Below are 13,563 nucleotides of genomic sequence, written 5' to 3'. Positions count from 1 at the left end.
TCGCGCGACCACACCTCGCACAACCGAACCGCACGGCAACCCGATATCGGCGACGCCCCCACTCGAACCGTAAACGCACAACACGACCTCGTCGAAGGCTCGCACCATTCACTCGTCGCACAACACTGCACAACACACAATGCTCGCGCTCGCACAAACCCTCAAACGTCTCACCCACGTTCGCATACGACGACGTACACCCTCAGACAACCAACCTCTTCGTACACACCGCTCGCTCGTAACCCACCGCACTCGCGTCGCACCTCGTAGCCTCGTCCGACACTCGCGTCACACAACGCGGGCCTCGCACAACCCTTCGCACGACCCTCGTCTCTCTCGCACAGCAGCACACACACACAACATATTCACCCCTCACCGTTGAAGGTCGAAGGCTCCAAGAGAAAAACGATAAGAGGGAAGAGAAAATTTGAGAGAGGGGGAGAGAGAGAAGAGAAAGGGACGACTGAGAGGGAGAGGGAGTTAGGGTTTTCTTTTTTTCTGATTTTTTATTCTCATTCTCTCTATTTATAGTATGGCATATCTAGGTCTATTAGGACCCGGTTTGATGTTTTAAATTCCAAAATTAAACTAAACCGAAATATAATAAAATTACGTTAAAGTTGTAAACATACTCAAACTGTATTATTATTATTCTATTATCGGTTTTTTCACCAAATACCCCTGAGTTTTCAAGAAATTCACCGGGTAGCCCTGCACTTTTGAAATACACGAGGTACCCCTCAGTTTCTAAATAATACACCCAAATACCCTTAGTGACTAACGGCATTAACCGCCGTTAGTCATTAACCCTAATTTTGTGTTTTAAACCCTAATTAACCCTAATTCAGACCTAATCCCCTAATCCTAATCCCCTAACCCTAACCCACCCAACCACCATTGCTCCCCCACCCCACTGCTGCAGCCGCCACCCCCTCTCCTGCAGCCGCCGCCCCCTCCCCCACCCCACCCCTGCAGCCGCCACCCCCTCTCCTGCAGCCGCCACCCCCTCTCCTGCAGCTGCCACCCCCTCTCCCACCCACCCCTACAACCGCACCCCACCCCCGTAACCCACAACTGCCCCTCACCCCATCCTGCAACCACCAACCCCTCCCCACCCCACGCAGCTTTCGCACCTTTCCCCCACCCTGTAGGATTTCGCACCCCTTCCCCCACCCCCGTCAGTTTTCGCACCTTTTCCCCCACCCCCGTCGGTTTTCGAACCCATTCCCCTGCTCCCGTCGGTTTTCGAACCATTCCCCCTGCTCCCGTCGGTTTTCGCACCTTTTCCCCCCACCCCCGTCGGTTTTCGAACCCATTCCCCCTGCTCCCGTCGGTTTTCGCACCCCTTCCCCCCACCCCTGCCAGTTTTTCGTACTCTTTCTGCCCACCCTTGTGGATTTTCGCGCAATTTGATCAGGAGAGAGAGATGCGCGTGGGTGCGAGGATTACTGTTGTGCGGTAGTGGCGGGGTGCGTGGGGAGGCGGCTGCGGGCTCGGGGGTGGGTCTAGGGGGGAGCTGCTGGGGTTGGGGGTAGGGGAGGAGGGAGATGCTGGGGTGGTGGGAGGGTGGTGGGAGGGTGTGGTGGGAGGGTGGGTTAGGGTTTGGGTTAGGGGATTAGGGTTAGGGGATTAGGTCAGAATTAGGGTTAATTAGGGTTTAAAACACAAAATTAGGGTTAATGACTAACGGCAGTTAACGCCGTTAGTCACTAAGGGTATTGGGTGTATTGTTTAGAAACTAAGGGCTACCTCGTGTATTTTCAAAAGTGCAGGGGTACCCGGTGAATTTCGTGAAAACCCGGGGGTATTTGGTGAAAAAACCGTTCAATTATTTTTTTTTTGTAAATAATGCTAAAATGCCTTTCAATTATATTCTTTATAATTTCTCATTTATAAAGAATTAACTCCAAAAATACGGAGTATTATAGGCTTCCCCCCTTAAAGGAAGTGTCGTCCTGAAACTTTGAGGTAGCTAGTCTTAACGATCTTTTGCACTTTAAGTCCAATATTTCACAAGCGTTTTCTAACTTTCGCACGTCAGATAAGCAATAATTACACATAATTAACATACTTTAGGGTGAAAGCGCAAATTCTATCGCATTCTTCCCCCCCTTAAAAGAAAAATTACGTCCCCGTAACTCACCTACCTCTTGAAAAAGCTTAGGGTACTTCAGACGCATCGCATCTTCGGCTTCCTAGGTGGCTTCCTCGGTATTTTGATTTCTCCACAGCACCTTGACAATTCTGACGTCCTTATTCCTCGTACTACGCACCTTGTGGTCTAGGATCTTCATGGATTTCTCCTCATAGGCCAAAGTTTCATCTAACTTGACGTTTTCAGGTTCAAGGACACATGACTCATTAGGTACGTATCTCCGAAGTTGGGATACGTGAAACACATTATGGACCCTTTTTAAGTCGTTGAGCAATTTCAGGCGATAAGCGACTTTGCCTACTTTCGTCAAAATCTCATATGGTCCTATAAATTTAGGGCTTAGCTTCCCCTTTTTCCCGAATCGTATCACTCCTTTCATTAGAGACACCTTAAGCAATACTTTTTCCCCAACTTCGTAATTCTCATCCCTTCGCTTCTGATCCGCATAGGATTTTTGCCTGTCCTGTGCAGCCTTAATCTTTTCTTGAATGACTCGCACCTGATCCACTATCTCCTGAATCATCTCAGGACCTAACACCATAGTCTCACTAATGTCGTTCCAACACAAGGGGCTACGAGACTTTATCCCATACAGTGCTTCGAATGGTGCCATTTTAATACTAGCATGATAGTTGTTATTGTACGAGAATTCTATGAGGTCCAAATAGTCTTCCCATGATACCTGGTATTCTAAGGCACAAGCTTGCAACATGTCCTCTAAGGTCTGAATAGTTCTTTCAGTTTGACCGTCTGTAGCTGGGTGAAAGGTTGTACTCATCAATAGCTCACTACCAAATGCTTCCTGGACCTTTTTTTCTAGAAATTCGAAAGGAATGGTGAATCTCTATCTGATACTATACTCGTGGGTACTCCATGCAATCGAATGACATCTTTAACATTGGCTTTAGCTAGAGCTTCCATACTCCACGTGTCCTTCATAGGTATGAACCTCGCTGTCTTGGTTAGTCTGTCCACTATTACCCATATAGTATTATTGCCTCTCCGACTTCTAGGTAAGGCTACAACGAAGTCTATGGATATCAAATCCCATTTCCATGTTGGAATGTCTAGAGGTTGGATCTTTCCTTGAGGTCTCTTATGTTCACTTTTGACTTTCTGACACGTTAGACATTTAGAGACAAACTCAGCTATTGCTCTCTTCATCCCAGGCCACTAGAACATCTTCTTGAGGTCCTTATACAACTTATCCCCCCTGGGTGGACGGAATAAGTCGTGTTATCACCCTTACTCATTATCTTCTATTTCAACCCTTCACACTTTTGTGGTACACACCACCTACCCTTATATCGTATACTTCTATCTTCGTGGATCGCAAACCCTTCTGCTTTGCCCTCTTTAAGCTTTTCTTTGAATCGCTCAAGTTTTAAATCCCCAGGTTGACTCTCTCTTATTTCGTCTAGAAAGTTGGGCTCGATGGTTAGGGCACTCAATAATTTTTCTACCTCCCCTTCATGAACCACTTCTATCTGGAGTCTAGAAAATTCCTCACAAAGTTTGTCGGCAACAACCAAGGTATTCAGGCTATGGCTAGACTTGCGACTTAACGCTTCAGCAACAACGTTTGTTTTACCCTCATGGTACTGAATGTCTAAATCATAGTCCTTAATGAGCTCTAACAATCTGCGCTGTCTCATCTTAAGGTCTTTCTGGGTGAAGATGTATTTGAGGCTTTTGTGATCAATGAAGATTCGACAAGTCACCCCGTAAAGGTAATGTCTCCAGATTTTTAGGACAAATACTATGGCGGCCAATTCTAGGTTGTGTGTCGTGTAATTAACTTCATATGGGTTCAACTAACGGGACACATAAGCTATGACCTTTCCATTTTGCATAAGAACACAACCCAACCCATTCTTGCATGCATCACTATACACATCATATCCCTCGTTCCTGTTAGGCAAGGTTCAGACAGGTGCTAAGGTTAACATCTCCTTGAGCGTTTGAAAGGCTTTCTCACTGTCCTCATTCCAGTTAAACCTACAATCCTTCTTCATTAAGTTGGTCATGGGCTTTACTATTTTGGAGAAGTCTTTCATCACAAACCTCTTATAGTTAAACCCAATAAATTTCTTATATCTGTGACATTGTTTGGGGTAGGCCATTCACTCACGGCTTTGATCTTTGCAGGATCTACTGACACACCCTCCTTGGAGACGAAATGACCCAAAAATGACACTCTTTCCAACCAAAATTCACACTTCGAAACTTGGCATACAGTTGGTTGTCCCTAAGTGCCTGTAAAATGACTCTCAGATGACCCTCATATTCCTCCTGGCTTCTAGAATAGATCAGTATATCGTCTATGAACACAACGACAAATTTATCGAGGTAGGGTCGAAAAATCCTATTCATAAGGTCCATGAAAACAGCAGGTGCATTAGTTAACCCAAAAGGCATGACCGTAAACTCATAGTAACCATATCTAGTCCTGAAGGCAGTCTTAGGTATATCGTGATCAGCAATCCTCAATTGATGTAACCTGACCTTAAGTCTATTTTGGAGAACATCCCTGCACCCTGAAGTTGGTCAAACAAGTCATCAATCCTAGGTAATGGGTATTTGTTTTTCTCAGTGACATTCATCAACTCACGATAGTCTATACATAACCTCAAACTACCATCCTTCTTTTTCACAAATAAGACGGGAGCTCCCCATGGTGACATACTAGGTCTAATATACCCTTTGTCGAGTAGTTCCTCCAACTGGTTTTTCAACTCGTTCATTTTTGCGGGAGCCATTCGGTATGGGACTTTCGAAATCGGTCCAGTCCTAGGTACTAGGTCGACAGTGAACTCTACATCTCTCCTTGGAGGCATACCAGGTATTTCTTCAGGAAAAACATCCTGGAACTCTCGGACTATAGGTACATCTTCAGGTCTCAACGGATCATCCTCAACTCTTCTCACCGAACACATAAATATAGGTCATCCCTTGTCTACGTAGTTCTTAACTTGCAAAGCATTGATCACCTTAATCCCAGGTTCTCAAGGTACCCTCCTATATGACACCCTTTTTTCCCGAAGGATCTCTCATTTCCACCTTCTGTGCATTGCAATCTATCTTAGCCATGTATTTCCCAAGACAATCGATCCCCAAAATGACGTCTAGGTTCGATTAGTTAAACTCTATCAGATCAGAAAGAAAGAAAATCGTCCCCTATTTTCAGTGGCACTTTTAGAAATCTCTTAGAGTAATTAACAATCTCCACAGACGGAATAACTATAGGCATAGAAATTGACTTAGACCCGACCAATGCTAAAGTTCTAATAGTTGAATTGGCAATAAAAGAAAATGATGCTCCAGAATCGAACAATACTTTAACAGAAGTAGAGTTGATAGAAAAAGTACCCGTAACAACATCCCTACGAGCCTCTTCTTCGCTAGTCGTCATCATATACAGCTTCCCCTTGCCCTTATTATCATGGGTATTGGTTGCATGGTTCCCATTGGATGTCAGATTGTTGGTGTTGGTTGAAGGCTTGGAGTAATTAGAATTCCCATTGTATGTACTTCCCCCATTGCCATTCCCATTTCCATTTCCATTCCCATTCTTTTGGTCATCAGGGTTAGCTTTATTCTTCGAGTAACACTCATATGCTCTATGCCCAATTTCCCGCATTCTCGACATTCTACCTTGTTACCCTCACAGTCTCTCCAGGATGGTTGTTAGGGCACTTTCTACACCTATACACACGTCAGTCTGCGGTTGTTGGTGTTTTATTGCGGTTATTGTTGTTGGGATTAGAGTTGTTATTATTATTGGGTCCCTTACCGCAATTCCTTTGAGGGTCTTGATGGTTTTGGTTCCCATTATGCTTCTTTTCAAACTTCTGGACCTCAGGGTTTGGATTATCTTTCGTTTCTCACCCTGCTTACCCCCTTCCTCTCTTCCTATGGCATAAAGATGAGCAGCTTTGCCAAACACATGATCTAAAGAGGTGAATGTATCTCCCCCCAGTATTCCTTGCAGGTCAAGGGTAAGTCCTAGTTCGAAACGTGAGGCTTTAGCTTCCTCAGTAGGGGCAATTTCCGGGCTAAATCTCATCAGCTCAATGAACTTCCGGTAGTACTCCTCAACAGACAGGGTCCCTTGCTCTAACATCAAAAATTCCTTGGCTTTCTGCTTCTTAAGGTATGGAGGGTAATATTTGTCCCTTAAGACCTTTTTGAAGGTTTCCCACCCAAAACCATGTTGATTTAGGAGGTTGTCCTTAGCTTGGGTCCACCAGAAATGGGCATCTCCCTGTAGGTAATAGCTAGCTAAGGGCCCAGTTTTCTCATTAGGGCATGATAGGGTGAAGAAAAGTTTATCGAAGTCCCCAACCCAGTTCTCTAATTCCTCGGGCCCCCCTTTCCCATTCAGTATCCGTGGGTTCCTACGGGCAACCTTCTCAGACAAATCCCCATCACGGTTGTGACCTTGGGCTAGGTTGACTGTGATTTGCAGCAGGTCACGTACCGATTGCTCGATATTCAGAGAGGTTTCAGGTGTGCTTCCCAATCGAGCCATTCTACGCTGAAAATAACATAATGGCTATCTTAGTGACACACATCATCTTTTACTCACTTAACCATTACACATTGCACACGTAACAAGTTGTGGTTGCGAACAAATATTAAGTCTTTACTGACTTTCACACAAACATCTCACATAAGACGTTACAACTAATAATAGAGAAAAACATAATATATCATTAAAGGTTTTAAAACATATATTACATATATAGATATTGGAAAAATTGATTCTAATAATCCAACCTTTGGGACGTTCGCTCAAAATAATCCAACCTTTTGATTATTATTTAATAATCCAACCTTTTAGGACAATTCGCAAACAATGCACCGTGACCTGTTGAAACACGCTGGTGACCATTAGAATAGGTTAATTGCACACGTGTCTTTCCCTGATTTGTTGTGATCTAATTAATCAATATTAATCTTAATTAAAATAACCAAACAACACCCCCCCCACCACCACCACTGCCACTCCCAACAATCTCCATTTCACCCCACCACCACCACTGCCAACAACCCCCACCACCACCACACAACCGCAGTACCAACCACCATTGCCCACCGTAGTACCAATAACCACCATACACTCATTTCACCCACACCATCACATGCCACAACCCCATTTACCCACCCACCACCACTGCCAACAACCCCCATTTCACCCACACCACCACCACTGCCAACAACCCCATATCACCCCACCCCAAACACCACCACCACCACCATCAGCAAGAAGAAGAGAGAGAGAGAGATTCGAAGGGGGGGGGGAGGCGCTGCTGCGGGATTCGAAGGGGGATGCGGGGGAGGGGGAGGGGGAGTGGGAGGGGGATTCGAAGGGGGATGCGGGGAAGAGGGAGGGGAGGGGATTGAAGTAGGAAGCGGGAGCGGGACGGGGGAGGGGGATTCGAAGGGGGAGCGGCGGAGGGGGAGGGGAAGTGCTTACCGGGGGAGGGGTGGTGGGGGTGCTCAAAGTGGGGGTAGGGGAGGGCAGGGGAGGGGGCGGGTGCTCACAGTAGGGTCGGGAAGGGCGGTGGAGGGGAGGGGGTGCTAACAGTGGGGGTCGGGGAGGGGAGGGGGTGAGGGAGGGCAGGGGAGGGGAGGGGGGATGAGGGAGGGCAGGGGAGGGGGGTTCCTGGTGAAGTGATGAGTAGGGTGGTAAGGGGGGAGGAAGAGAGATAGGGAGGGAGGGGTTAGAGAAGAAAAAAAAAATATGGAAAAAAATAATTTACAACTTCAACAGGTTACCGGTTTCATGGATCATTATGAGCAGATACAACTAAAAGGTTGGATTATTAAATAATAATCAAAAGGTTGGATTATTTTGAGCGAACGGTCCAAAGGTTGGATTATTAGAATCAATTTTTCCTATAGATATTTAAGAGATAAAATGATCATTTCAATCAATTAAATAGTTTTGTTGCAAAATAAGGTTTTAGTTCAACACCGTTTTGGAAACATCTTTTATAACAACTTAAAGCTAACTTAGTCGTTTGAACCGCTATACACTAACCTATCCTTGTACATCCTCTTAATCTATTCAATTTTTGAAGATTTCAAGAATCTTTCACAACTTCAATTGAAAAATCAAACAACACACACGAATTCAAAGCACGAAACGAAATCACAATTCAAATCATTCCTATGATTTAATGCACGTAAAATAATCTATATGCTCCTATCCCATACTACCCATTTTAAAATCCTTTATAAAACAACTTTGTAAATAGGAGCTTCTGGCTCTGAATCCAGTTTTGTAACACCCCCGGAATCCATACACGTCTACGACTACATCGCATCGACTTTGGGAGTGTTACCGCCGCGACGAAACGCAAGGATTATTAAAAGGAATATTAACTCAAAAAATTGTCTCGAAAACTGAAATGCAACCAAAAGAAAAATGTAACTACAACTCCAGAATCATCAATGACCCCTTTTATTCAAAACACAACTAATTAAGTAAATCCTAATATTCTTGTAATACTTAATTCAAAATCTATAAAGTCCAAGACTAAGGACTACCCCCGAATGCTCAGTATCATGCAGTAGCACCTGTGCACCTAGTCTGCTCCCTATTGTAGCATTAATGGTTCATCACAAGTCAACAAACACATAATAACACACAATCAACTATGCTGAGTACATAATAAACCATTGCATGCATATAAACATAAACAAAGCAATAATGAACAATCCTAACATGATACTACAATAAGTTACATCCTTTAATCTTTATTTAGTTGGTAGGAACGGGCAACGTCATCTTACTAGAATCATACGGGCTACTTAATCCTTAATAGACAACTTGGTCTATTAGATGAAATGCAAATACGATTTCGTTTCGTCTCAAACCCATAACCTTAGTATGCATACCCTCAAGATTGTACAGAACCTTCCGCCTACTTGAGTTATCAAAATTTATAAGGACACTATTGTCGTCACAGTAGGCCTGCGTAGGAGTGTAGAACAAGTCCCACACCCCCCCATTGTTCATCACTTGTACGGAGTCCAACTACAAGTTTATTGCCGTAGTTCATTCTTAATACTGTCCATTCATATCACAATAACATAGAATCATTTAACATGTTCTCTTGGTTACAGTACTCAAACCTTTTCTCTTGTAACACTCTTGTTAACATGGAATCAGATAATATGAATACAGCGCTCATGTTCATAATACGATAGAATTAGCATTTCATTGCCAGTATCGATTTCAATCATAATGTTACCAAACAATCTCAACAATCAAAATGTTCCCTATCATGATTCTAGGTTCCAATAGAATAAATTACAACCTAATCATGATACTAGTACTTGCAACTAAACTTGTACGCATACGTACCTTGTAATGGAGAATTTTCGTTGTCTTAACCAAACGTCCCGCTTATGAAATTGGGACCTAAATGATAAAGTAAGTACCCACGTTCGCACACGACGACGTACACCCTCGCACAACCAACCTCTTCGCACACCGTCGCCGCAACGACCACACTCGCGTAGCCTCGCAGCCTCGTCCGCACTCGCGTCACACAACGCGGGCCTCGCACAACCCTTAGCGAACCCTCGCCTCTTGCACAGCAGCACACACACAACATACTCACCCCTCACCGTCGACGGTCGAAGGCTCCGAGAGAAAAACGACGAGAGGGAAGAGAAAATCTGAGAAAGGGAGAGAGAGAGAAAAAAGGCTGGGAGAGAGGAGAGAGAAGAGAGAGGGACGACTGAGAGGGAGAGGGAGTTAAGTTTTCTTTTTTCTCTGATTTTTTATTCTTATTCTCTCTATTTATAGTATGGCATATCTAGGTCTAGTAGGACTCGGTTTGATCTTTCAAATTCCGAAATTAAACTAAACCGAACTATAATAAAATTACGTTAAAGTCGTAAACATTCTCGTAAATAATGCTAAAATACCTTTCAATTATATTCTTTATAATTTCTTATTTATAAAGAATTAACTCCTAAAATACGGAGTATTACAAAGAGGGAGTGGGAATGTGAGGGCAGGAAGCGAGAGGGAGGCACAGAGCTAAGGTGATTTGGGTAAGAGAGATGCGAGGAGGGCATAAGTTTAGTGGTAAGTAGTGCCATCATGATAACACCGTTAGTAATAGCTCTTTTGTTTGTAAATTTGCTTTTGTATTTGTTCCTAAACATATATTAAGAGTCAATATACACTACATGTGGTTTTCATAATGTTTAATTGCTAATTGTAGCAAGTATAATCTTTATTTGTTCTTATCTTAAACCTATTAAAGCAAGCATTGCCCCATAATGCTTATGAAAAGTATTATTAGTCTAAATTGCTTAAAGTTTATTGTTTATTGGGATTTTTGTGATTATTACGATGTTGGGGCATGGTTGTAATTAGGGGTGCCTATCAAGCGAGCCGAGCCCGAATAGAACTGGGCTCGGCTCGGCTCGTGAGCTCGCCGAGCATGGGGGAGTCGAGCTCGGCTCAAGATCGTGATTAGAATTTGCGGCTCGAGCTCGGCTTTTGAGCTCGTTTAGGCTCGGCTCGTGAGCTCGTTTAGGCTTAGGCTCAGCTCGAGCTCGTTTGGAAAATTTATTTTGCAAAAAATTTGTATAAAGTGAGTTCAATGGTTCTAACATCATTGATGATTCCAATAAAAACAATACAAAAGTTTCGCATATTGCAAACAATACAAAAGTTTCGCATATTGCAAACAATGCAAAAGTTGCACAACAATACTGATGAGCATTTTGCATTTTGAGCCTTCGAGGGTTACTCTTCTCTATCTTTTTTGTTTTCTTTTTCTTTTTAATTGTTTTTACCTTTTCTTTTCATCTTTCTTCTATTATATATCTTAGTTAATATCTTAAAAGAAATACTTAATATATATTATGTGCATCACAGTATAACTTAGCCATGTACTTCCCAAGCCAATTCATTTCCAAAATGATGTCTAGGTTAGATAGGTCAAACTTATCAGATCGGAAGGAAATAAGCCCTCCCCTATTTTCAACAAAACATTTAGGAATTTCTTAGAGCAATTAACAGTACCCCCAGACGGAATAACTATAGGCACATAAATTGACTCGGACTCGACCAGTTCTAGAGTTTTAACAGTTGTATGGGGAATAAAAGAAAAAGATGCTCCAGTATCAAACAGTACTTTAACAGGAATTGAGTTGATAGAAAAAGTACACGTGACAACATCCCTACGAGCTTCCTCTTCGCTAGCCTTCATCATATACATCTTCCCTTTGCCCTTATTATCATTGTTGTTGGCTACATGGTTCCCTTTTGGTGCCTAATTATATGCATTGGTTGGTGGTTTGGAGTAATTAGAGTTCTCTGACCCATTAAATGCATTTTTACCGTTCCCATTTCCATACCCATTCCTAGGTTTGTCTCCATTGTCCCCTTTCATATGACAATTGAGGTTAAACTTTTTCTTTGAGTAGCAATCATATGCTTTATGCCCCCATTTTCCCACATTAACGACACCTCACCTTATTACGCTCGCAATCTCTCCCAAGATGGTTGTTTGGGCACTTGTTACACCTGTGCACACGCTAGGTCGACGGTTGTTGGTGTTATTGTTGCGGTTATTGTTATTGTGATGAGTGTTGTTGTTATTGGGTCCCTTATCAAGGTTTCTTTGGGAGGTTTGGTTGTTCTGGTTCCCATGGTGTTTCTTTTCAAATCTCTGAACCTCGGAATTTGGATTCTCCTTTCATTTCTCACCTTGTTTTCCTCCTTCCTCTCGTTTCCTTATTGCATATAAGTGGGGAGCTTTGCCAAAATATGGTTCTACGAGGTGAAAATATCTCCCCCAGTCTCCCTTGCAAGTCAAGGGCGAGCCTTAATTCAAAACGTGAGGCCTTAGCTTCCTCAGTAGGGGCAATTTCAAGAGCAAATCTCATCAGCTCAATGAATTTGCGGTAATACTCCTCAACAGAAAGGTTCACTTGTTCTAGCATCATAAACTCTTGGGCTTTCTGCTTTTTGAGGTAAGGTGGGTAATACTCATCCCTTAGAGCTTTCTTGAAAGTTTGCACCCAAAGTCATGTTGTTTTTGGAGGTTTTCCTTAGCTTGAGTCTACCAAAAATGGGCATCTCCCTGTAGGTAATAGCTTGCTAAGGGCACAGTCTTACCATCTGGACAGCTGAGGGTAAAGAAAAGCTTATCAGACTCCCCAACCTAGTTTTCCAATTCTTTTGGCCCCCCTTTCCTATTCAGTACTGATAGGTTCCTATAGGGCAACCTTTTCAGACAAGTCTTCATCCCGGTTATGTCCTTGCGCTAGTTTAGCTGTAATCTACACTAGGTCACAAATCAATTGCTCGACATTCAGAGGGGTCACACGCGTGCCGGCTAAACGAACCGTTCTGCGCTGAAAATGACATAACAGTTGTTTTAGTGACATACACATAGTCGTTTATTTACTTAACTATTACACATGTGCATGTTCATACAACACGTTTTTATTGCGAACAATCATTAAGTCTCTATTGACTTGACATATAAACATCTCAAATAAGACGTTACATCAAATAATAAAAGAATGAAATTTTTGTATTATTATTGAAAAGGGGGAAATTTATTGTTTTTAAGGAAAACCCAATATGAATAAAGCATGTCCGTGTAAAACCAACCAGTTCTAGCAGTATAAAAAAAACTGGATATCAAAGACGCGAGTCAACCTCCAGCGGGATCAAAAAAGGTTGTATTGAAGTTTCGATCGGTTGATAGTTGGTTTCTTCCCTATCTTCAGCTAAAAGCTGGTGAGACCCGCCCACTATTACTACGAAAAAGAGCCCTACCCGGCGCTACTATTGGCATAATAACCGGTACACCATAGGTTGGGTAATAAAGAAAGAGAAAGGGGGCTAGGGACCGCAATTTCGATAAGAGCCTAGCCAGCCCGTCTCTGCTAAATATCGGATTTCTGAACTGCACGGTCTCATTTTTTTTTGACTTACAGTTTTTCTTCTACCTTTCCTTTGACCTCCAACCCGAAAATACTCTACAATCATTATGAGCGGGTAAACTTTTCCTTTCCTTTCTGCGGGGGGGACGGTCTTTGATTACAATTAAAAAAAAACAATCTCAAATAGACCGGAGGAACTACTTCGTTAGGATTGGGGAATTGCTGCGATTCTTCCTGAATGGCCTCCCCATCATCATTGGCGTGCAAGGCTTATTATTAAAATTGAAATAAACAAATAAAAGAATATTCTAATCCTAAGTATATTTCAAAAGAAACTAGGGACTATAATGGTGAGCTTCATCATCTGATTCAGGATTTTCTATTCCTTCTTCCATGTCGGCTTCGTCCTCAGAAGGCTCATCATCCTCTATAGGTTCATCTTCCTGCATGGGTTCTTCCTCTACTATGGGTTCTTCTTC

This window comes from Beta vulgaris, chromosome 2 (genome assembly GCF_026745355.1).
Source record: "Beta vulgaris subsp. vulgaris cultivar EL10 chromosome 2, EL10.2, whole genome shotgun sequence".
In the NCBI taxonomy this organism is placed as follows: Eukaryota; Viridiplantae; Streptophyta; class Magnoliopsida; order Caryophyllales; family Amaranthaceae; genus Beta; species Beta vulgaris.
Note: the sequence above shows the minus strand (reverse complement) of the source record.